This window comes from Glycine max, chromosome 18 (genome assembly GCF_000004515.6).
Source record: "Glycine max cultivar Williams 82 chromosome 18, Glycine_max_v4.0, whole genome shotgun sequence".
In the NCBI taxonomy this organism is placed as follows: domain Eukaryota; kingdom Viridiplantae; phylum Streptophyta; class Magnoliopsida; order Fabales; family Fabaceae; genus Glycine; species Glycine max.
The window spans coordinates 37,078,549-37,105,533 of NC_038254.2; the positions used below are offsets into that span (position 1 = coordinate 37,078,549).

The 26,985-nt window shown below is 32.5% G+C and overlaps 1 pseudogene; it reads left to right on the plus strand.

Annotated features, from left to right (window-relative positions):
• The first annotated feature begins 552 nt into the window (after positions 1 to 552).
• LOC113000200 (uncharacterized) lies at positions 553 to 2,068 on the plus strand (annotated as a pseudogene).
• The last annotated feature ends 24,917 nt before the right edge of the window (positions 2,069 to 26,985 follow it).

Here is a 26,985-nt window from a genome sequence, read left to right on the forward strand (position 1 = left end):
ACTTAAATTATAGGGATGCTGATTGTAATCAAGCATTTAATTTTTCTTGATGTCAAGAATCACAAACCTGAAGGTTAGGAAGAGAGTGCAGTAGGAGTAAACATTGATAATCACATGAATGAAGGCAGTGGCTGGATTAACTCAGCCTAACAATGCAAAGCCTATTGTTGATTCCAGTTTTTCCAAGGCTAAACTAGAAGATTCTTTGGACTCACAATTCAAACCGCCACAAGCTTCACAACTAGTTTCTTTTGTCACTATTTTATTCTTGTTTGGTTGCTCAAATTAAATGTATTGTTCTAATTTTTTAACATTGTTATTTTTCTTTGTAGGGGAAAGCACACCCAACTCAATTTTTTTTGCTTTTGATGTCCACCCCAACCCAATTATGTGTGTTTAAGCTGTATTAGCAGTGTGATTTGTTATATTTTGTGAAAACTGGGAATTTCATTCTGTAATTGTCTGTTTGTGTACAAAGCTGGCTTTATTGTAGAAGGAAAGGAGACACTCTTGTTTTGTAACTGCCTTTTCTCTCACTCTGGTGTCTTACAGATGAAAATGTATGTTTCTACCATTTTTCTTTGTTTTCAAAATTAATACACTAATTTCAATTGAACCTTTCTCTTTTATATTGGGATATGATTGATGTTTAATAGCTTTGTCATAGCTTAGAGCGCAATGCTGGTGCACTCACAAATTTTGAGGTCCTTGATTTCTTACGAGCTAAAGGAGCTTCAAAGGATCCAACAAGAGTTATTGCCAAAGTAGCGCAGTCTGAATACAAGGTTAGATTTGATTTTTCTAATAAATGGGAATATTTGTAAGTTTTATTGGTAGATGAATGTTCTGTATATCTAGCAGGTTTATGATTATTTGGTTGACACTGCTGCCTCTGTTCAAACAAGAGAGAGCATCAATGAGTTCTTGACAAGTGTTAAATAGTACGACCTGGCAAAAGCTGAGGCTCTGAACATATTAAACATTGGGCCAGCTGCTGATTTTAAACTATACCCAGTAAGTATCTATATTTTGATTTTCCAATTTATGTTACACCTAAGCATTTAGTTAGAAGTTTTTCGCTCTGCAATTTTTTAGCTATGACCACATTGCCAACAAATTATTTAAATAAATACATATGATCTGTATGTCTATCAAATTGATATAACGTATCAAATTTTAAAATTCAAAATTCAAATTTAAATTGAGATAGAAAAAATTTAAACAATAGGGAGAAATAAAAAACTTAAAAATAAATTAGTGTGACATACTTGAGACAGGAGAAGTTATCTAGCTTATCATGAAAGAGAGTGAGTAGTTCCTAATATTCTCTTGTTCAAGAGTGAATACTTTTATAAGGGTGAATTTATGCATCAAAATATAAAATGTTGGTCCCGAGTAAAATTTTAAAGTGAAGCTTCATCATCTTTGCATTCCAACATTGAAACGGTTGGGCTGGCCCATGCATTCCAGCTTTAATAGATGTACATGTGTGATATTATAAAGTTGGAAAGCCTACCCTACCCCTCTAAATCTACCCCAAAGTAACTTTTTGATAAAAATATTTATTTTTTATTTTAATATTATTTGTTAATTAATAGTATTACAAATAGTTGCATTGTTTCATTGAACTTGATTTACATCATGGAAGAGGATAAAAGCAATGCATATATAAATTTAACCTACACTTCTTTTTAAGTTGTCAATTAATTAAAAATCTCTTTTTATATAGCTTTTAAAATATTTATTATTTCCTTTTAAAAATATCTATTATTAAAATTAAAAAATTAATATTTATCATAATTTATGATTTAATAATAATAATAAAATATACTCCTAGTATATATACATATTATTTTCTATTACTTTTTTAATGCAAAGCTATATAAAAAGGCATAGATATTGTATTAGTTGGTACTTAGTATTTATATTGCTGTCTCACTTGACCAAATTTTATATATTGTTCACCAAACAAGTAAAGTAAATTATATCTTCCCCTGCTATTGTTGGTTTGTATTTAATGTTCTGTTTGTTCCAGCATATCACAAGTAAAGTAAATTATATTGCTTAAAGGTTTTTGTGGCAAGTCACTTGCTTTCTTTCCCTCAAGGTGGGTTTCTTTTTGTTCCAGCATATCACAATCCTCAGCATTTTGGCAACTATTTGTTCCAAGTGATCCCACATTGGATCATTTCCTCCCTCCCCTTCAAGGTGATGATAATTCATAATATGAGGATTTTTACATTGACGTTGTCTATGTTCTGTTTCTTTTTGTTCCCCATGATTGTAAGTATTCCTTCACTATTGACATTGTTATTCTGTAAATTGCACAGGATGTTTCTGTTGGAAAAATAAAATAAAAAATGAAAGAAAATAAAATACGAAGAAGATGCACTGTCTTGAATTTAAATAACAGAATAACAGTAACAAAATAAATTTAATTGACAACACATAAATAATGCATTATATCATACAATGAGCACAATGAAAAATTAAATCAAGGGATAGAATTAAATAGCCTGGGTTGAAGCGCGTAAACGCTATCCTTAGAGAGAAAACGCCCCTACTGCATGGGTAAGAAATTTTGATTGCGCTCCTCTCCCAAGATACGACAACCCGTTGGTTCCGATCGTGTGCAGCGAAAGGATCCTCGAACCTTATGAACACCAATGCTCTTGCTCTCACAAAAATTAAGTTTTGTATAGGAAAAGAAAGAGATAAATTTTTGGCAGAAAGAAACCAGAGCTCTCAGTCTATCATTTCTAGAAAAGAGGAAAGAGATATATATAGGCATTTTGCAACAACAAAATATGACCGTTAGAAATATGACCGTTGGAAAACCAACCTACAGTTGTCACAACAAATATAACAAACTAGTTTGACTCATTAAAACAAAATCTTAAGAGAATCTAAAATAAATATTATTTTATAAAATAGAATTAATATATATTTATAAATTTTAAATTAAAACACAAATATTTACCAACATTCCCCCACATAATTTAAAATTTTAAAATATATTTTCTAAAAGATAATTTGTATAAAACATAAGAGTAAGAGCATGTGATATTGTATTTCGGTATAAGGAACCTTCCGGGTTTGAGCCTTATACCTAGTGTTTATGAACTTCCATCCGAGAAAAATGTAGTGACTTGATTGTCTTGAACTACATATTCTTTAACCGGACTTTAGTACACAACCCCTACAATATTGGCGTTCAATTAGGTTCTAATCAGTGGTAGCGCGTTACACGACCTTGCGCTTGTATCTTGTTTCGTGAGTGTCCTTTAGAGATTAGCCCATATCTCACAGTGGCGGCCCCACCACCACACTCACTAGGTGAATCCTCAAAGAGTGAGTTGTGACCCCTACCCCTACAATAATTGTCATCGGATTCATTAAGAGGTATTTTTTTTTTTTACCAAAAATACAATATATAAATACCTCAACCTTAATATTGCCACAATTTATAATACACCTCGTCATAGGAATGAGAAACGGAACAGCTCCGCCAAATTTCATTTTTGGTGTACTTTAGTCAACAAACAATTTCGTTGTTACCCGTTGAACTCCATTCATGGGATCACCAATCACACGGAGACGGGTGTCCATTGTTGTAACTAAATAATGGGCTTTAATCTCATTCCCCTCGACAACTCAAATACTTGTTGACATGTCAACCTTTTTGTAAGCGGATCCGCAATATTATTTTCTGACCTGACAAAGTCAAGAGAAATGACACCATGAGAAATCAAATTTCTGATAGACTTATATCTCACTCTTAAGTGTCTTCTTTTTTCATTAAATTTTTTGCTAGTAACTTTAGATATAGCAACTTGACTATCACAATGCATTGGAATTGGAGGTATAGGCTTATTCAACAATGGTAGATCACATAACAAATTTTTAAGAAACTCAGCCTCACTAGTAGCAGTATCTAAAGCAATAATTTCTGCTTCCATAGTAGAACGTGAAATAATAGTTTGTTTAGCAGATTTCCATGATACTGCACCACCAGCTAAAGTAAAAACATAACCACTTGTTGATTTTGTTTCATCAGAATCAGAAATCCAATTTGCATCACTAAACCCCTCAATTACTGCAGGAAAACATGTATAATGAATGCCATAATTGATGGTTCCTTTTAAGTATCTAAAAACTCTTTCTAATGCAATCCAATGAGAATGATCAGGATTATTAGTATACCTTCCTAATCTACCAACTGCATATGCAATGTCAGGCCTAGAGAAGTTTGTCAAATGCAACAAAGAACCGATAATTTGAGAATATTTATGTGAAGAAATTCCTTTACCCAAATTTTTCTTTATCTTGATGGATGAGTCATAAGGAGAAGAAACAGGTTTCACATCAAAATAATTAAACTTCTTCAACAGCTTTTCAACATAGTGTGATTGGGTTAAAATCATGCCATCATTTTTCTTTATAAGCTTAATATCCAAAATCACATCTACAGGACCAAGGTCCTTCATATCAAAATTTCTAGACAAGAAAGACATCACATCATTTATGAATTGCATATTACTACCAAATATCAATATCTCATCCACATACAAACATAAAATGACACATCCATTATCATCAAATTGTTTCACATACACACATTTATCAGTATTATTGATTTGAAAACCATACGAAAGAACAACTTGATCAAATTTTTCGTGCCATTGTTTTGGAGCTTGTTTCAAACCATATAAAGATTTAACAAGTTTGCAAACTTTCTTTTCCTTCCCCTGTTCTACAAAGCCTTCAGGTTGGCTCATATAAATTTCTTCTTCTAATTCACCATTTAAAAAGGCAGTTTTTACATCCATTTGATGAATTTCCAAATTAAAAAAACAAGCAAGTGCAATTAAGACCTTAATGGTAGTAACTTTAGAAACAGGAGAATATGTATCAAAGAAATCTACACCTTCTATTTGTTTACACCCAATCACAACAAGCCTTGCCTTAAATTTTTCTATAGATCTATCAGTTCTTAATTTCTTTCGAAAAACCCACTTACAACCTATACTTTTACAACCAGGGGGAAGATCAGTAAGAAACCAAGTTTTATTATTTTTAAGAGAACTCATTTCATCAATAATAGCTTCTTTCCAAAAAGGTGAATCAATAGACCTCGTGGCCTCACCATAAGTTTTAGGATCATCTTCAAGCAAAAAAGAGCAAAATTCAGAACCAAAATCCTTAACGTTTTTAGATCTTTTACTCCTCCTAGGTTCAAACACCATGTCCTTATTAGTATTACTACAAGTAGACAAATTAGAACAAGAAGTATCACAAACAAATTTAGACAATTTATTTTTCAAAGGAAAAATATTTTCAAAGAAAGTAGCATCTCTAGATTCCATAATAGTACCATTAGAAATTTCAGACACTTATGAATTAACTACCAAAAATCTATAAGTAGTACTATGCATAGAGTATCCAACAAAAACACAATCAACAGTTTTTGGTCCAATTTTCCTTTTCTTATTAATGGGAATGTTTACCTTTGCTAGACACCCCCACACTTTAAGATATTTCAGGTTTGGTTCTCTTTTTCTCCATAGCTCATAAGGGGTTTTTTCAAAATTTTTATAAGGCACTCTATTAAGAATATGACATGCAGAATACAAAGCTTCACCCCACATATTACTTGGTAAACCAGAACTTACAAGCATAGCATTCACCATATCAAGCAATGTACGATTCTTTCTTTCCGCAATACCATTAGATTGAGGAGCATACGGAGGTGTCACTTCATGAATAATACCATGCATTTCACAAAAATTACTCATGTCTAAAGATGTGTATTCTCCACCTCTATCGGAACGTAAAATTTTAATTTTTCTTTCTAATTGATTTTCTACTTCTGTTTTATATACTTTGAACTTATCAAACAATTCACTTTTGTGATTAACTAAATACACATAACAATATTTGGAGAAATCATCAATAAAAGTAATAAAATATCTCTTACCACCACGTGTTAACACATCATTACTATCACATACATCACTATGAACCAATTCAAGCAAGTTAGTTTCTTTTTCAATACATGTAGTAAAACTCTTTGTAGGTTGTTTTGCTTGAATACATGTTTCACATTTTTGTTTTAAATCAATGGAAGCCTTAGGAATAAGATTAAGAGACATCATTCTTTTGATAGAATTCAAATTCACATGTCCAAGTCTAGCATGCCATATATTAGAACATTCAACATTTGCAACAAAAGAAGAAATATTGGATATTTTATTAATAGAATGAGACATAAGATTTAACTTCAACAAACCATCACAAATGTAGCCTTTACCAATAAAATTACCATGTCTCGTAATAACAACTCTATTGGATTCAAAGACAACCTTGTACCCTTGTTGGACTAACAAAGAAGTACTTATTAAATTTTTCCTAATATCAGAAATATGATAGACACCATCTAAAACAATAAAGTTTCCCGAAGATAGCTCTAGCTTCACTTGACCTTCTCCTAACACATGTGCCATACTCCCATTCCCCACGCTCACAGTACGTGTGCTTGATTCCTGATATAAAGAAAATAATTTTTTATCAGCACACACATGAACATTAGCCCCGGAGTCTATAAACCAATCATTTGAGTTAAAAACACAATTTAACTCAGGGCTAGTGACATGGTACCTGTCAGATGGGGAATTAGAGGCAGCACTGGTGGTAACAACATTAGCCTGCGGTTTAGGGAAAGACGTGGGCTGGCGATGACATTGAAAACAATTCTTAGCCAAATGATTAGCTCGCCCACAAACAAAGCAAAAAATTTCATTCCCCGAATTTTTATCCTTAGGCTTATTGTTGTTATTAAAAGCATTGTTCTTATTTTTAGAAAATGAAGGCTTTCTACCAAATTTATTTTTGTTAAACCCATGCCTTTTGAAGGACTTAGAGAAAGGTTTGCTAGAGCTCTCAACAAGATAGGCCTTAGAGTGAGAATCAGAATTTTGCAAGTGTTTTTGAGATGAACGATGTTTATCCTCAATGCGGAGACAGACAAGCAAATCATCAAAGGTAAAACTTTCATGTTTATGTTTCAAGCTTCGAGCAAAATCAGTCCACGAAGGAGGCAATTTTGATATCATGAAAGCCACAAGCATAATGTCAGGCAAAACGATTCCTTTCAATTTCATGTCATAAACAATGTTTTCAAATTCATGGATCTGATCTGAAATAGATTTTCCATCAATCATTTGAAACTCAATCATTTTTTCACAAGAGTAACGACTTAAACCTTTTTCAGCAAATCCATATTTCAATTCAAGTGCTTCCCATAACTCAACAGAAGTTTTGGTATGGCAAAAAATCTTATATATGTTATCAGCCAAAGCACTTAAAATGCGTCCATGACATAAAATATCTTTATCATAAACGTCATGCTTAATGGCTGCATCAGTTTGAACTATATCAGTAGAGGAAGTTGAAGTTTTTATTTCTCTTTTAGAAATCACAAAGTATAAATCCAATTCAGTAAGCCAGAATTTCATTTGTTGTTGCCAACAAAAAAAATTTTCACCCGTAAATTTTTCAGGCTTACTGGAAAGGGACTTAATCATATCCATGGCGGACATTTTGATAAAATAGGATGCTACTGCAAAAAGACTATGCAAGAAGAAAGTGAAAAAATAAATTTTTTCTCTCTAAGACTGTTGGAAAAATAAAATAAAAAATGAAAGAAAATAAAATACGAAGAAGATGCACAGTCTTGAATTAAATAACAGAATAACAGTAACAAAATAAATTTAATTGACAACACATAAATAATGCATTATATCATACAATGAGCACAATGAAAAATTAAATCAAGGGAAAGAATTACATAGCCTGGGTTGAAGCGCGTAAATGCTATCCTTAGAGAGAAAACGCCCCCACTACACGGGTAAGAAATTCTGATTGCGCTCCTCTCCCAAGATACGACAACCCGTTGGTTCCGATCGTGTGCAGCGAAAGGATCCCCGAACCTTATGAACACCAATGCTCTTGCGCTCACAAAAATTAATTTTTGTATAGGAAAAGAAAGAGATAAATTTTTTGCAGAAAGAAACCAGAGCTCTCAGTCTATCATTTCTAGAAAAGAGGAGAGATATATATAGGCATTTTGCAACAACAAAATATGACCGTTAGAAATATGACCGTTGGAAAACCAACCTACAGTTGTCACAACAAATATAACAAACTAGTTTGACTCATTAAAACAAAATCTTAAGAGAATCTAAAATAAATATTATTTTATAAAATAGAATTAATATATATTTATAAATTTTAAATTAAAACACAAATATTTACCAACAGTTTCTACTCTACAGCAGTTGGAGGATTGAGATGCTATGAGAATCCAAAGAATAAGATTACTGCAGTACCTGCCGAGGAAGAGCATATCTGGGGTGCATTCTTCAAGGCAACGAGATGACATGAGTTTAAATATAATTATCGGTGCTGCTCTCAGTTCTCTTTGCAGAATATTCTTTTCATCTATTTAGAACAGAGAATCAGTGATCAGTCCCAATAGTAATATAAGGTTAATGTAAGTTGAGATTGCATTAGGTACAAAGGGAAAATGTGAGGTCAGAGACAATAGAATAGGAGTTCATAAAAAGCCAAAACGCACAGCTAAATTTCACTAAACAGAAAGTGTAGTGTCCAAAATGAATGGGTTAGACTAATTTAAACTTAAATCTTCATATCACTTTTGAAGGTAATCTTAGAGCTTAAGAAGATAGAGTTGAATATCCATTACGTAACTAGGATTGCCAATTGCAACTAAATTTCACCGAGGTAATAACATTGTAAGTTCCTAAGAGCAAAATTATAATCTAAGCATGTTTGGTTAGGTTGTCAAGTGGTTGATAAGTCTGGTTTAGGTGGTCTTTTTGGCCTTGGTTAATAAGAAAATCGAGTGTTAGGTACAAAAATTGGAAAGCTCCACTACACATAATAATTTATTGGAATATTTGTTTCTGCATTAATGGTTAGTTTGCTTATTTTGACCGTGTGGCTCTGTCCATTTATGAACTTTGAGACTTATATCTTATGATATATTTTGTCTATTTGATGCGATGAACTATCAGGTGCAAGGGTTAGCAGTCCTTGCAGGCACAGAGTAAAAGATCCATTTTCAAATAGAGTACCGTGTGATGCATCAATGGAGTAATGTGTTTATGTGCTTGTGACGGTAAGGCTTACATGCGAGGCCATGTAAATACCTTTAATGATAACTATGAGAAGAGTGCGACTGGTAGTAGAGTTTATTATGGTGTTCATTAGCTAGGATTTTCTCTGTTTCTCTTGTATAGTTGTGCTTTCTAATGTAATAAAAGATATGCTTCTGGCATGAGATTCTCTAATATTGATTCTATGCAAAGTGTGTCTGTATATGATGATTGGTAAACTTCCAGCTAGTAATAATTTAAGCAAAAATAGTACTTGGGCACTCATGTTATAGCAAGGCAAGGTTGAGGAGGGCAGATTCCAATACCAAGGTTCATCCCTAGTTACCAAACAGGCATTAAAAATTACAAGATCATGTCATATTTTCTTTTTAGGCTGAACATTCATGTAATTTTGCTAGTATAAGAAATAAGTAAAACATATTAACAAATGCTAAAGATTTGGTTTATAAGAATAATTTGTTCAATAGTATATTGATTCTCTATTCAAGATCCATTAACCCCTCAATAAATTGCCTTGATTCATTTTTCCCATTTCCATCTCCATAGTCTTCCTCCAAAGCGTCCACCTCTTGGATCAACAGTGTCTTGAGAAGGATTTCCAAATTGAACAGTTTTCAAAGGAGAAAATTCAGGTGCAACATCAGCATCATTACCATTTGTATTTGCTTTTGATACATGAGGTCCATGATGATAGAGTAGCTTTAGACTGCTTTTTTGCCAAGTAATATTGTTTGCAATTTTTTTAAGTAATTTTGGGTATGCATTAATTTTTCAATGCAATAGCTTTGGTGCCAGAGAATGCAATCACACAATCTGAAACTTCTTGATGCATTCCAAATTGCATAGCCACTCTCTATGTGGTAGGTACTTTTTTATAATACATTGTTGCAAACAAGCATCGAAATACTCATGCATATAACAACCAAAACTATTGTCATTTATCCAAATTACTCTCACATGGTAACCAAGTTTCCTTTTTTGGATTAAAAGACCTAAACTTACCAACAAATTGAACATGATTAAGGGTGCCAAAGAAAATTTCCCCTAGTAGAGTCCTGGGAAAATCTCACACCGTCAATTTTCAATTGATTAAGCTTGTTCCACCTAAATAGCATAGGTTCTTCATTGGTAATCAGCCTAGGCTATGGTTGCTAATTTGTTAATCTCTCCCACACCCAAGTTTGGACCAAGTAGTAAAAGGGTGACCAAAGAGTTAACTACAATTCCAATTCTTCATTACCAGTCAACTATACTATTGTTTTCTTCGATAGACCAAAATCATTTTATATGTTGGATAAAACTGTTGGTCACAAGCTGATTCTCTCCAGCAAGATGAACTACGATAAGGAAAACAAACTTTCTCACCAAGCCACTAGGAGAGAAGCCAATCATTGTCAAGCAAGTTGCAAGGGATGTTTCATGCTCAATTTCACTCCCACTATTGACAAAAATCCATCCATGTTAATGTTTATATAAACCCCACTCTTTTTACTCCTTGGAGATTGTTGTTGTCCCCACTCTTTTTACTCCTTGGAGATTGTTGTTGTCCTATTCTATGTATCAATTTCTTCTCCACCTTCATCATTTCCTAGCTTTGGAATGGGGTAAAGACAGGATCACCAACAGTTGCAAAACCCTCAACACCATCACATCCTCCAAGGTGACATTTTTCTCACCCTAGGAACACAAAAAGGTATTTGTCTAAGGACACAACTTCTCAACAACCCAAAACACATGTTTTCAACCCAAGTGCTTCATAGTAAAAAATGAAAACATGTGTTTTAGGGTTGTTGAGAAGTGGTGTCTTGAGACAAATACCTTTTTGTTACCCTAAGGTGAGAAAAAAAACACCTTGGAGGATGTGATGGTGTTGGAGAATTTTCCAATAGTTCATGATCCCGTCTTCACCTCATTTCAAAGTTAGGAAATGATAAAAGTGGAGAAGAAATTGATTCATACAATATGAAAACAAACTACAAGGAATAAAAAGGATGGGGTTTATACATTAGCAAGGGTGGATATTCGTCGATAGTGGGAATGAAATGGAGCATGAAACATTCCTTGCAACTTGGTTGGCAGGGATTGATTTCTCCCCCAATGGCTTGGTGAGCAAGTTTGTTTTCCTTGATGTAGATAATCGGCTTTGTGACCAATATTTTAAGCCAACATATAAAATGATTTAGGTCTGTTGAAGAAAACAATAGTTAGTTTGGCTGATGATAAGAGGTAATTCTTTGGTCACCCTTTCACTACTTGGTTCATATTTGGTTATGGGAGATATTCTCAAATTTGCAACCACAGCCTAGGTTGATCAACCATGAAAAACCTATGCTATGTAGGTGGCACCGGCTAAATCCCTAGAAAATTGAGTGTAGGAGATTTGCCCTGGACTCAGCTAGGGTCTACTTTCCTTAGCACACTTATGTTCAATATGTTGGATAAATAAAAATAGTTTTTTTTTTTTTTGCTATATGCATGAGAGTTTCAATGCTAGTTGTCACACAAATGTATTACACAAAAGTACCTATCACATAAAGAGTGGCTATGCAATTTAGAATGCATCAAGAAGTTTTAGATTGTGTGGCTACATTCTTTGAAACCAAAGGCATTGCATGGAAAAATTACTACATACCCATACCTAACAATATATGTAGATATTGGATGGAATATAGTGTACAAAGAATCTGGTGACTCCTATTATTTTTTTTGTTTTGTAGTATTTTTCTTCATTTAGATTGGTTTTATTAATAGATCATCTCATCCCTTTTAGTGAAGATATTTAACCTTTTAATGATATACATCCCTTAAACCTTGGTGAAGACTCACATCTCATGACCCTTAGTCAAGAGTCACTTCTCATGGCTTTCCATGAAAAGTCACTTCTCATGCCTCTTTATGATGAGTTGCATCTATTCATACATACACTTTATATGAATAGACACATATTTTCATGAAATGATACAACCTTTCATTAATTTTTGACATCTTTCATAGATTATACACTTTATATGAATAGTCCCCTTTTTCTTGGACTCAAATTAAGAAAATCTAACTAATTTCACCCCTATTTATTGATGTTATTCCCAAAATAATCTTCATTTAATTGCAATTCAATTTTTATGGTGTCATTTTTATTCAAGGTATTAGGTTTGAATGGAGGACATTTTAAGAATAACCTTACTTTCTACTTGAGATTAGTAAAATTAAATGATTTCAACTAACTTTCTTAATCTATGGGAAGTAATTATTTTTTCTTATATATGAAACCAGAGAGAGTATAAATCTTTGGCGTATATATATATATATATATATATATATATATATATATATATATATATATATATATATATATTAATCTATGAATGTTTAACACTGGAGATTTGTCAACAAAGACGTACTTTACTAGTTAATAGACTTAATTGTACATTTGATGTCTTTACTTTATCGGTTTTCTTAGGAATGTTCATAAACTGATTTTATCAAATAACTTTATGAATAACTCAAACAAAAAACTGAAAATCAAATAAACCAAAAGTCGAAAAAATTAAAATTTACTAAACCCATTTGTTTTGGATAAAATCAGATTTTGGATTTCATTTTAAAATTCAATCTAATCCAACCCAAACCAAATTTATACATAAATATATTTATCTGATTAAAAATTTATATTAAAACTCAAGTTTACATTTTTTTTTCTTCTATAGAGTATTTATAAAACTATTGCATAACTTATACTTATCATATAACAAAATTTTATAAACTTTACCAGTATAAAAAGTCATGTATGTCTAGTTTTGGATAAGGTATGACTCAAAATCCGAAGTCAATCATATAGAGAGAAATATTCAGTTTACCAAAGGATGTTCATACAAGACAAAAAACAAAAATCATTACACACTCTCGTATTTCCATTAGTTTTCTCGGCAAATCAATGATTTAAATTATAAGTGACCCCAACTTTTAAAGCTTATGAAGCCTATTTTGCAATGTTATCCCCCAAATTTCAGTAGCATCTCTACTACAATACCAGTTATGAAAATAATGCACGAATTCTAAAATGCAACACTAAGCAGAAGGGTCAATTTGTAAGTTCATATAGCAATTCAATTCTAATCGAAATATAACGTATTTTATATATATTCATATTCCCCAAGAGTATACTTTTCAAATATAATTTTATTTTCATCAAACGGTATGTGTGCACAAACTTTCAACACCAAATAATATAAAAATGACTCTAAGAGCCCATACTCATGGAGGATAACCTCCCAAACCAAAATTGACATTAAAGAAAATAGAAACCCTCAATACCTTGAGAGATTTGAAGTCTTCCAGAGTTTAACAAAATGTAGAACAAAATGGATTGATGAAAAACCCTTGTCTGCTAGAGCTCCCTCCTTGAATTTGATGTCCAAGGGACAAGATTTGAGTTGTAAAGGTGAGAACTTGACGTAGGATGACCATGAAGTTAGAGAGAGAATACAAGGCAAGAGATAAAAGCTCTCTTATCTCTCCTAAAACTCTAAAAGTTTTTGCGGATGAATGAGGACCAAGGGAGAGTGTTTACATTTCTTGTATTGTAACCCTACATCGTGGAGTTTTGGGCCGGGTCCCATTGGCCCATTAGGTTTTTGGGTCCAAATTTGTTTCATTAGGATTAATTAAAGTTTCATTATTCATCTTGCAAGAGACTTTAATCTTCTATCTTTCATTATATTCTACTCCTCCCTATTTCATTATAATTGTCATGTAAGGGAAAAAAATTCAAAATAATTGTCATTTTAGCTTTTTAATGTAATATTAATCAACTTTTTTTACTTATATTCTTAAAATATTAATGGTACAAAAAAAAATCAATAAATGAATTAATGATGACGTCTAGTTTCCTGATATATTAAAAAAATTATTCTAGATTCCTATCATTAGTTAAGTGATAACATATCTATTAGAAATTTTAAAATATAATTTCATGGGATTTGTGAAATCACCAATTTTTATTTAAAACCTAAATTACAATTTCTAATAGTTAAAACTCACCTAAATCCATTAAAGATGATTTTTTTGAATCCTAGAACCTTGACATGTCTCACCTCAATGCTTTTAGAAAAAATATCAAATATATTAATAATTGGATGGGCAATAGACAGAAGAAGTGCCATAGCACCAAGCCTTGGTGAGTTCATGCAAATGCAAAAGTAAAATAAATCCACAAAGTTACTCACCCATGGTACACCTTCATGAATCCGCCTCCCTTCCTAATATCCTGTATGCACCACCGAAGACATAGACCCACCTCTATTCTTAACACAATGTTGACCTCTCGTTCCCACTATCCTCGAAATCAGAAGTACAAATTTAATCTTTTTAGGCTAAATTAACGTTAATTGTTTTTCCATGTAGACACATTAACCATCTTTCATCACAAGGATCTTGAAAATAAAATACCTGTTTAGCTTATTTTGAGACGGAGGGAGTAATCCATTATTAGTTAGCTTTAATTAAGACAATTAAGGTTAATTAAATTCAAGTTAACTAATTAATAATTAGAAACATTAATTATATTAGGTCTTTGTCTATTTAAATTATTTATATTAGGCCTACACTAATTAATTAGTTAATTTGGTGTTCAAAATTCTAATTTCTAAGGTTTTGACTAAACTTTTTTCTTTTTACAAAATTGTCATAAATTGGTCAACTTACAACTCCTTACTTTGACTTTGGTTGACTGTTTTTGACATTTTGTGGGCTAAGCCTAAATCAAATCACTCTTAAAACCTTTACTTCAATTTCTAATTTATGAAACCTACTACCAAATCGACTCATCATCCAAAATTAAATAGTACATAGTATAGGAAGATCTTTTATCTATACCAAATAAAAAATTAGTTCTGATGGAATTCGAAATTTCTTTACCTTCAATTTTTTTATCTTTGAAACCATTACTTAAAACTAAAAAAGATAACATTGATTTGGCCCACTTTTTTTACCCTTCACATGCGCACACACACAAAAAAAATATTGTCCCTTTTATTGAATTTGTACCTATATAGCTAGCTCAATCCTGTAGCTTCCTCCTTGAGAAGGTAGGTTGGATTCATGTTACTTTTTTATGAAACCCAACCCTAAACAACTTGCTCACAAACAAATTGATTTAGATTTAGTGAATTGGTTCTGAATATCTAAATTTCTTTTAAACTTTTTAAAACTGAAGTTTTAAATAAGGACAAAATACAAATTATGAAAAATCACCTTGAAGCTAGTCACTTAACTGGCGCATCATGAAAGTGTTATGGTGATATTGCTTAACAATTAAGTACTTAATCTCAATAAGTCAACAATGACATTCAAATAAATTGAAATACGTTATGGAGGGGATGTCCTATAGTCAATGTGTGGAGGGCAATAGAAAGAATTGGAAACCTTAATCTGATGCTAAGTGTAGAGAGTGAGAGAGAGAATGGGAACTCAGTAACTCATGAAAGACTTTGAAGTCTGAACAAGTTAGTGAATGTGTTATCACTAATATTTGAACTTTTAAATATAAAAATATGTAAACATATAAACAACAATAGTAATTTTAAAGACACGTCACATCAATGGGTCTATGGGTTTGGTTCATGGGTTTAAAAATTAGCACCCGTGACCCAACCCATACTTGAATGAGTTTGAACAAGTTGGAGTTGACCTCTAGGCAAGTTGGAGACATCATTGCTTCTTGTCCCCAATTTGTTGGAAAAATATTCTGAATTTTACAACTTACCACATATCCATAGAAAGATAAATCATAAAATCTTGATACATATAAAGCAAGCCTCTTATAAAATTAATATATTAAAACAAATCCCTAGGTCATAACACATCAACCATCCAATTTCAGTTCCATATAAAATCATGACTTTCTAATCACGGTCAATTCTCACATCATTCAAATGGTTGGACTGGCCACAAAAAACATTAAGAGTAAAAAAGTACACAATAAAATAGGATAGAACTTATCAGTTGATGATGTTTTTCGGTCGACAATGGTCAAGGCTATTTTTGGTCGATGCCAATGCCATTTTATGGCTGACATATGCTAGGTTTTTTGGTCGACATCAAGCTAGGATTTTTGCCAAAGTCATTTTATGGATATTTTTTTGTTCAAATAGGCTAGGTTTTCGGTCAACGTTAGTCATTGTTATTTTTATGCTGACATCGACAAAGTTTGTTTTCTGTTTATGGCAGCTGAGGGTTTGTTCAACTGACGTAGGCCAAGCTTTTTCTCATCAACATTAGTAGGTGCTACTTTGTAACCAATGTCAAGCAAAAAAATATCACCTGCCTATGTCGTCCCAAAACGTCCAAGCCGACGTTTGCCAAAAAATTGCCCCAACTGACATCCGATCAAAAATAGTCTCGATTGATGTCGATAAAAAAAATTAATTGAAAATGACTTTCGAATCGTTCAAAAGCAAGTAAAACTTGGAAATTTCGCAGCATGGGATTAACTTAGGTCGAACTTAGAAATATGATTCAATATCATTCCTATGTACATTCGCTTATAAATAGAAATGGGGAAATTTTTTTGAATAGTTTGTATGCGACTATAAAGGAATGCGAAAACACACAAAAACGGGAATGAAGAAAAAAAATAGAGCAACAATACAAGTGAAGTTTAATAGCATCAATCCGATTTACCAAGTGACAAGATTGGCCTCCTAGAAGCCTTCTGACCATTAAAAGGTCCCTTTCTTCTTGGGAGTCAATTTCTTCACTAGATTCTTCCCCATTTGCTTCTTCACTTTCACTAGAGGAAGGTGAAGTAGCAACCTCATCTTGTCTACTATAAATGTCTTGACCCTTCATAATCATGGTTTTCTTTAGTTGCCATACGGTCATGTAAAAGTTTCCACGAAAAAGCCAAGACTTTATTCGGAGAGCTGCTCTTCCAAACAGACTTAAACATAGTTTCATTTTAACCAACATTTATGAGATTCACACTAGTTCTAATATGATAGGCTGAGGCTACAAAAAATACTTGACAATTATATATGCTACAGTAAACACATGAGAAAGCACACTTTTCTCTGTCTAATTGAACTAGCAACAACCTTTGCCTCAACTGTTCTAATAGTGCATCTTCCAAAAGAAAAGGCCAACATTTTGTAAATATATATGTATACCATGTTATGAAAAATAAAAAAATCCTTTTCCTCATGACCATATCATATCCAAAATGAGCATTTTGATGTTAAATTTTTATGTGATAAAAAATTATACATTTAAAATAGTGGGAATTAAATTATAGAAAAAAGTGATGAATCGATGAAATTCACATAATTTAAGGGTGTACATCAATTGGATTGGATTGATTTTAAAGAGAAAATTGTTTCAATCCTATGTTTTGCTTATTGAGCCTTTTTTTGTTTCTCAACTTGTCTTCCAACCATTTATTCAAGAGAAGAAAAAAAAAAAGAAAAGATGCCTTTTGCTTCAATTTTTCCTAGGTGATCGACAACATGGATTTCAATTTTTCCGACTATTTATTGGAATAAATCGGCTTATAAATATACCTAGAAAAATTCAGATAGTAAAGAAATCACAATTGAGACTATTAATTAGTAAAGTATATGTATATGGTTAAAAGATCTTCAATGTTAATCATTGAATTACTAGTATGTGGCACACTCTTTTTCCTAGGATTCTTTAATTGCTCTAACCTTTGCCATGTCAAGGTGAAAGCTACAAATTTTAGCCAAATAGGTACAAATTCAACAAAAGAGACATCACTTTATATTTTTTGCCTAAAGGATAATAAATATAATAATTAAGAAAAATCTCCTACTTTAATTTTTTTGAGTTTAAAGTAAACGTTTGGAAGGAAAAAAAAAGGAAGGAAATGTAATTTGCGATATAATAAGAAATAATTTTTTTAATTTGGTAGAAGAATAAAAAATCTTCTTATACTGTGTTCTTTACTTTTGGAAGATGAGTCAACTTGGTAGCATGTTATACTTAAAGTATATTTGTCTTTTTTAATAAATACAGTTTTCCAATAAGACCCTAAACACAACCATAGGTTCTAAATAATGGCCTAAATTTGGTTAAAAATTACTGATCCATGTTTGAAACAATGTAATACATACTCAAACAAACACTTATCTATAGTGTCTCACCCGAATTTCAATATAAATAATAAATATTTAGTGAAAAAAGTGTTGCACAAATTCCTTGAACCACCATAGGCACTACAAGAAAAATGCCTTATACCTACAAACACCTTTAACTACAAACATGAATTAGTGTAGGTAAACTTTAAAACTACTTTATTACCTACCATTGTTTAATGTAGGTTAAATTCAAAGACTTATAATTACAGTTTTTAGTATAGGTAAATATTGGAAAAATATAAAAAAAATTGCCTATAACGTTGTAGTGTAGGTAAAACCTTATAAAAACTTATACCTACAGCAAAATTTAGGTAAAATAAAAAAGATTTTTACTTACAAATGGATGAATAGTGTAGATAAATTAATGAAATTTTAAGATACTACTAGTATTTAATTTGAATTTGGTGTTTACTCTTATTTAAATTGCCATTGCCGGCTTCTGCGCCCTCCACTCCGCCTTCTGCTACACCAAGTTTGTAGTCGACATGCCCGTCGCCGGCGGCGACTTCAGCTACCTCCGTGTCACCTTTGGTCCATGCTTTCCAATGCCACTGTCGCTAGAGATCGGAATCTCCTCCGCCAAATGGCGCCTCACGGTGCCGTCTCTTCCCAAAGGCTTCAACGAAATAGACTTCGTCGCTGTCGCCGTCATTTTGCTCATCACTCTCATCATCTGCTACAGGTGCTTTCCACAGTTCTTACAATGAAGCTTCATTCTCTATCTTGAGACTCTTGTGTTATTAATTACAGTATAAACCTTAGGGTTTTCTCATTCCTATCTTCTACAAATTCTCCTACAAGGCTAGAAATTTTTCTGAGCAAATATACCAGATTTTGATTTTGATTCTTTTAGCATGCAACTCTATATTAATGTTGCTGCATTGTAATGATCTGATGTGAACCTGAGTAGGAGCGGATCGTTTGATACAGGCTACAAAGGTTTGGATGACGCCACTTCCGGTGAAGGAAGATAAGTCAGGGTAGACGCCACAAGGATTACCTTGATAAGTCTGATAATTGGTTCAACAAGGAACCCGGAGAGAAACTATCACCAAATTTGATCAAAATGCCAAAAGTCCCTTTTATTGAAAACAAAAACAAATACTTATAGTGTATCTGAACAAAAAGATAAAAATAGACATGGGCCTTCTAAACAGTTTGGGCCAAAATTTCAATAAAAATAAATTATAACTTAAAACTTATTTAACTTGGGCCTTCAAGTTAGTTTGGGCCTTCAGCAACAATTAGTAGTCTTGATAGTGCCTCTGCCTCTGGGCCTTCATCTTTCTCCACTTGGGCCTTCAATCATCATCAATGGCAGCTATACAAATGACCAGCCTTGTCTCTATGACGTGTTGGGCTTGTTTAAGTCTGCCTCTGGTCATGGGACCTTCAAGTGCTTCATGGTCCTTGGTTATGTCCTCATCACTCCCTCCTTCTTGAAAAGGATTTGTCCTCAAATCCAAGGAAGCTTCATTCTCTATCTTGAGACTCTTGTGTTATTAATTACAGTATAAACCTTAGGGTTTTCTCATTCCTATCTTCTACAAATTCTCTTACAAGGCTAGAAATTTTTCTGAGCAAATATACCAGATTTTGATTTTGATTCTTTTAGCATGCAACTCTATATTAATGTTGCTGCATTGTAATGATCACATCTGCAACTTACTGTAATACGACGCTGCTTAGGCATTTGAATGCTTTTTGAATCACTGTATTTGACATATTTGGTTTGGCCGTTAGCCAATTCAATGCATGGATATATATCGCACACCTACAAAAACACACCTACACCGGAGATATATATCAGTTATGGCTTTGTGTTCAGTTTTTCTCAATCTTCATCTTCTGCTTTTTGTTTGTTTGACCATAGAAGCGTTAGGTGTGGCAAAGCCTTCAGTAGCTACTTACCTTAGCCAGGAGATACTGGCAGAGCAAGAAGTTGATAGAGTGCATGGATTACCTGTGCAGCCTCCGGTGAAGTTCAAGAATATGGTGGTTATATCACTGTCAATGAAACTCAAGGAAGAACATTGTTCTATTGGTTTTTCGAGGCCACTCACAAACCAGAACAAAAACCCGTTCTCTTATGGCTCAATGCAGGTACTTTTTTTTGTACTAGCCCAGCTCTTCATGTATATATTTATATTGCAATCGTTTTTATTTATTGTTCACTCTCATGACTAATACATGATAACTTAACGAAAGGTAAGGGTAATTTCTAGTGAATTTATCTTTTAAATCTTATAGGCTGGTTTAATCTTTATCTTTTGATTTTAACATGTATTAAAAGGAATAGAGAGAGAAGAATTTCGTGATAATTTATGGAATTGAATGAAAGATAGTAGTTATTTCACAAGCTCCCTTCCTTCTTCCTCCCTCTCCCCCCAAGCTCCTTTCCTCCTTCGCCTCCGCCTCCGCCGCTCCCTTTCCTTTCCTCTCCTTTCCCTTCAAACGAATGTTTCTTCATGTCGGACTCAGCCAACAAGTTGCGATTGGTGCGTTTCCCAAAGTGTCAAAATCTTCTTCTCGAACTCGCTGATTACTCTGTCTATCAATGTGGTGGCTGTGGTGCCGTTCTTCGAGGTACCCTCTTTTCTTCTCTTGATCTTGTTGCATTGTTTTAGTTTCTAATTTTAGTTTCCATTTGCTTTTAATTTACAGCAAAGCATAAAGGTTATGTGAGTGGTAGCTTGTCGGATGAGGGGAAGGTTGGACTTGGAGGAGATTCTGGTAAATTAGAAAGTTCTTAGGAGAAAGGCTTAGTTGATCGCAGTAACGCTTCAAATGTTGATGCTAAAGTAGATAACATGGCGGGGTGTTTCAGAACCAACCAGAGGATACTGGTGAGAAAGGGGTAATTGACGATGATGTTGATGTCGGCAAGAATAAAGATGAACTGGGTAAAACAATAGGAAGAGAACAGGAGAAACCTCCCAAGTCTCAAATTGGTTGTGAGAATGGGTCCAAATTCTCTAATTGGCCGAATGAGAGAGAAGTGAGATGGAAGGGTTTTGGAGAAAGCCACGAGCTGATCTGGAAAATCTGAGATTTTCCACTTCGAATTCGAAGTATCCTGACGAGGGATCTTCAAATGGCTATTCTAGTAATTATATGGAATCTTTGGTATTATCACAGTTTATGGCTATTCCAGCTGAAGCATTATATTCTGAAACATGGTGCGAATGTCATGTAAGATGTCTCAAGGTTGTCATGAGATCCAATGTAGGATTGGAAGGGGGGAAGAAACTCAAATGGTGGAATTGTAAGGTTCATGTACCTTTTTTCTGTTTTCTAAGAATGAACAGATTAATTCAGCTTATGGCCTTTTATTTTTCATTCAAAACCTTTATTAATCTATGAAGCTTAATAGCCTTCTAGTAAAGAAATCACTGGTAGCAGTAAAATTATTAATCAGCTATATATCACGGGTGATATTAAATAAACTGCCTAATTATAAATTATTTCATGCATTGGGCTGATAATAGCTTGTCGTTATTATCTCTATACTCAAAACATAGTATCAAGGATACTTTAACAGCTGTTACAGGAAATGTACGTGGTACCATTTCATCATACTATTTAGCATTAAAGGTATGCTTTCCCTTTATCTATATCTTTATGCACACTATACAAGCTTACAACTAGTTTGTTTAGAATAATATAATAATTTTGATTATATATATAATCAAATTGTAGCTTTTACAATAAAATTATTTAATAAGTAGTTATTAAATAACTTAGTAATAATTAAAGTAGTTTATTTGGTATTGTCTAAACGTTAAGACACCAAATTTCAACTTTCACATGTTCCTATTTTCGGTACCTACACTATGGTATTATTTATTTATTTATTATGTTATTGACATGGAGTATTGATTAATTTTGTTGCTAATTAATTTTGATTGAAAAATTTAACTGATTATTTTAATGTGTTTCTTTTTTCTTTCACTTATGTTTTTTTATCCTCAAAATTTAAATTAAAATTTTTATTAAAGATAATTAAATATATACGCCTATTGGTCACATGCTACTTCACTTATAAAATACATGATACATACTAGTCTTTCAAAAATAGAGAAATGGAATGTCTCTATTTTTACATTTGTAGGATAGTGTGTTTAAATCTGATAGTGTGTTTAAATATTTATAATATAAAAATTATAACATAATATTATATTTACGCTAGATGCTAATTCAACTTTGTTATTTAGATTATACTTTGCTGCCAAAATATCTGAAAGTCATTACTCATCTATTTTAAATGGGAATTGATGGAGAAAATAGTTATAATGTTTGTTTTCAAGGTATCTAATATCTGATTAACTGAGCATGTTACTAATTTTAAGAAATAAGGCCACGGTAATACCATTTTGTTTTAGTTCTCATAGAGCCAAAAAAAAGGAATATTGTCAAACTCTATCCTCTTCAGTATCATTGATGTTAAAGGCCACGTTAGCATTTTTTTTTCCTGCATTCTAGTTCCATAAGTTGGCAATAAAGGTTGTAATTTGCTTATGCCATGTCGGTGTAGCATATGAAGATGTTATCCCACCTTATGGTACCTGGAGTTAGTTCCTAAAGTTGCATCTTTTAACCTATTTTTTCTTTAAAGAAAACTTTAATGTTGGAATCAATCAATATAGATATAATTTCTGCAGGCTAAGGTAACCATCACGAAGCTTAATGAGGAGAGGCGCAGGACCACTCAAGAAAAAGATTTACTGCTGCGGCAGGAGGAACTAGACAATTTGTTGTTCAGGTACTTCACTTTCTATCTCTCTCTGCTGTGTGTTTTTTCTCTCTGCAGAATTTCTCAAATTTCTCAAATTTCTCCATTGGGTGTTCATTCATGGCTTTTGGAAGATGCAATAAGCAATAAATATTTACTTATCTGATTGAGTTTTTTTACATGGTTGTATAACCCAACCCAATGGCATAGTGTGCAAACAGATTTTTCTTTTTTTTTTTTGAAAGTAAAAAAATGTTACAATGTGAAAAATGTTAGCTACACTTTTTATGCACAAAAAATTAAAAAAATGTATCAAAATTTTTATAATAACTCATAAGCTCCACTTAATCAACCAAATTATATCCATTTGATAGTGACACTTTCTGCATTATGTTTCTAACATTCTTTCATTAAAAAAAAATTATTTGAAGTCTTCTTGTAAGGCTGTAAAATAGAAGTGAAAAAAAAATCACACATTGCTTTTACCTCTGGGCATAACCTGCATGACATCACACATTGCTGTCAGTGCGCGTGCTTGTTGCGAGCTGATTTTACTAGGGACACGAAACATATTCTCTTCTATCTCATGATCATGATGCAAAAGCATTAGCATCAAGCACCATGCACCCCATGGAAAGTGTCTTTTCTCTCTTTGTAGCCGCTAGAACAGATTTTATCCAATTTCTGGTGCAGTCTTTTGGCTGCAATTACATATGTCTATGGGCATATGATTCCATATCACCAAAGTATATATATGCACATGCACGCATTATTCCATTTTAATTATATTATAAAACATTACATATATAGTTCTGAGGCTTTTTTTTTTTGTATATGTAGTCATTTGAGCTTGTTGGATGGTATATCTACAATATACTTCTTACATTCAACCTAATATTATTTCTTTCAAGCTATCTAAGTGAAATAAATGTTATCTCTCTTCAATCTTTTTAGGATAGTTTTGGACGATTGCATGACAGGGGGGAAGGAAGCCCGAAAACAAAATAGAACTTTGACTAAGCTTTTCCCAAATAAAATTACAATTCACATGCCACAGGTATATACAGGGGAATATTTGTAGGGTATTTTCCTCTCCTTATGTAATTTTTTGCAAATCTATATAGGAGAATTTAGACCGTTGATTTATTTGGTCTGTTTGTGAATCCTCCAATAAATTTAGACCGTTGTAGTATGTTTTAGAAACTAAGGCAGTTGTAAAAATAACCGTCTTAGTTTCTAAGACATACTACGACGATTCTTTTAAAACCGTCTTAGAATTCGCATGTTGACTACACTATATTACGCCGGTTTAGCGCGTAGAACCGCCTTTGTATTAATTAGATTCTAAGACGGTTGTTGGATAACCGTCTTAGAAAATGTTACTTTCTACGACTGTTCAAAAACCGTCATTGTAAATAGATTGTGATATTACGACACTGGCATCTAAGACGGTTTAAAACCGGCCGTAAAAGATCTTTAATAACCAACTTAAAAGGCCATTATTGTAATAGTGTCTGTCCAAACAAGAGAGAGCATCAATGAGTTCTTGACAAGTGTTAAACAGCATGACCTGACAAAAGATGAGGTTCTGAACATATTAAACATTGGGCCAGCTGCTGATTTTGAACTATACCTAGTAAGTATCAAAATTTTGATTTTCCAATTTATGTTACACCTAAGCATTTAGTTAGAAGTTTCTAGCTCTCTAATTTTTTAGCTGTGACTACATTGTCAACAAATTATTTAAATAAATACATACGATCTGTATGTAAATCAAATTGATATAATGTATCAAATTTTAAAATTCAAAATTCAAATTTAAATTGAGATAGACTAAATTTAAACAATAGGGAGAAATAAAAAAACTTAAAAATAAATTAGTGTGACATACTTGATATAGGAGAAGTTATGTAGCTTATCATGAAAAAGAGTGAGTAGTTCCTAATATTCTCTTGTTCAAGAGTGAATACTTTTATAAGGGTGAATTTATGCATCAAAATATAACATGTTGGTCCCGAGTAAAATTTTAAAGTGAAGCTTCATCATCTTTGCATTCCAACATTGAAACGGTTGGGCTGGCCCATGCATTCCAGCTTTAATAGATGTACATATGTGATATTATAAAGTTGGAAAGCCTACACTACCCCTCTAAATCAACCCCAAAGTAACTTTTTAATAAAAATATTTATTTTTTATTTTAATATTATTTGTTAATTAATAGTATTACAAATAGTTACATTGTTTCATTGAACTTGATTTACATCATGGAGGAGGATAAAAGCAATGCATATATAAATTTAACCTACACTTCTTTTTAGGTTGTCAATTAATTAAAAATCCCTTTTAATATAGCTTTTAAAATATTTATTATTTCCTATTAAAAATATCTATTATTAAAATTAAAAAATAAAAAAATAAAAAATATCTATAGTTAATAATAATAAAATATACTCCCAGTATATATACAAATTATTATCTATTACTTTTTTAATGCAAAGCTATATAAAAAGGCATAGATATTGTATTAGTTGGTACTTAGTATTTATATTGTTGTCTCACTTGACCAAATTTTATATATTGTTCACCAAACAAATAAAGTAAATTATATCTTCCCCTGCTATTGTTGGTTTGTAATCAATGTTCTGTTTGTTCCAGCATATCACACGTAAAGTAAATTATATTGCTTAAAGGTTCTTTTGGCAAGTCACTTGCTTCTTTCGCTCAAGGTGAGTTTCTTTTTGTTCCAGCATATCACAATCCTCGACATTTTGGCAACTATTTGTTCCAGGTGATCTCAAATTGGATCATTTCCTACCTCCCCTTCAAGATGATAATAATTCCTAATATGAGGATTTTTAGATTGACGTTGTCTATGTTATGTTTCTTTTTGTTCCCCATGAATTTAAGTATTCCCTCACTATTGACATTGTTATTCTGTAAATTGTACAGGATGTTTCTACTCTACAGCAGTTGGAGGATTGAGATGCTATGAGAATCCAAAGAATAAGATTACTACAGTACCTGCTGAGGAAGAGGAAATCTGGGGTGCATTGTTCAAGGTATCAAGATGACATGAGTTTAAATATAATTACCGGTGCTGCTCTCAGTTCTCTTTGCAAAATATTATTTTCATCTGTTTAGAATAGAGAATCAGTGATCAGTCCCAACAGTAATATAAGGTTAATGTCAATTGAGACTGCATTAGGTACAAAGGAAAAATGTGAGGTCAAAGACAATAGAATAGGAGTTCATAAAAAGCCCACACATACAACGAAAATTTCACTAAATGGAAAGTGTAGTGTCCAAAATGAATGGGTTAGACTAATTTAAACTTAAATCTTCATATCACTTTTGAAGGTAATCTTAGAGCTTAAGAAGTTAGAGTTGAACTAGGATTGTGAGTTGCAACTAAATTTCACCGAGGTAATAACATTGTAAGTTCCTAAGAGCAAAATTATAATCTAAGCAAGTTCGGTTAGGCTCTCAAGTGGTTGACAAGTCTCGTTTAGGTGGCCTTTTTGGCCTTGGTTAACAAGAAAATCGAGTGTTAGGTACAAAAATTGGAAAGCTCCACTACACATAAATGTGGTATTATTTATTTCAATATTTGTTTCTGCATTCATGGTTAGTTTGCTTATTTTGACCGTGTGGCTCTCTCCATTTATGAACTTTGAGACTTATATATTATGATATATTTTGTCTATTTGATGCGATGAACTATCAGGTGGAAGGGTCAGTAGTCCTTACAGGCACAGAGTAAAAGATCCATTTTCAAAAAGAGTACCGTGTGATGCATTATTGGAGTAATGTGTTTATGTGCTTGCGAGGCCATGTAAATACCTTTAATGATAACTATGAGAAGAGTGCGTCAGGTAGTAGAGTTTATTATGGTGTTCATTATCTAGGA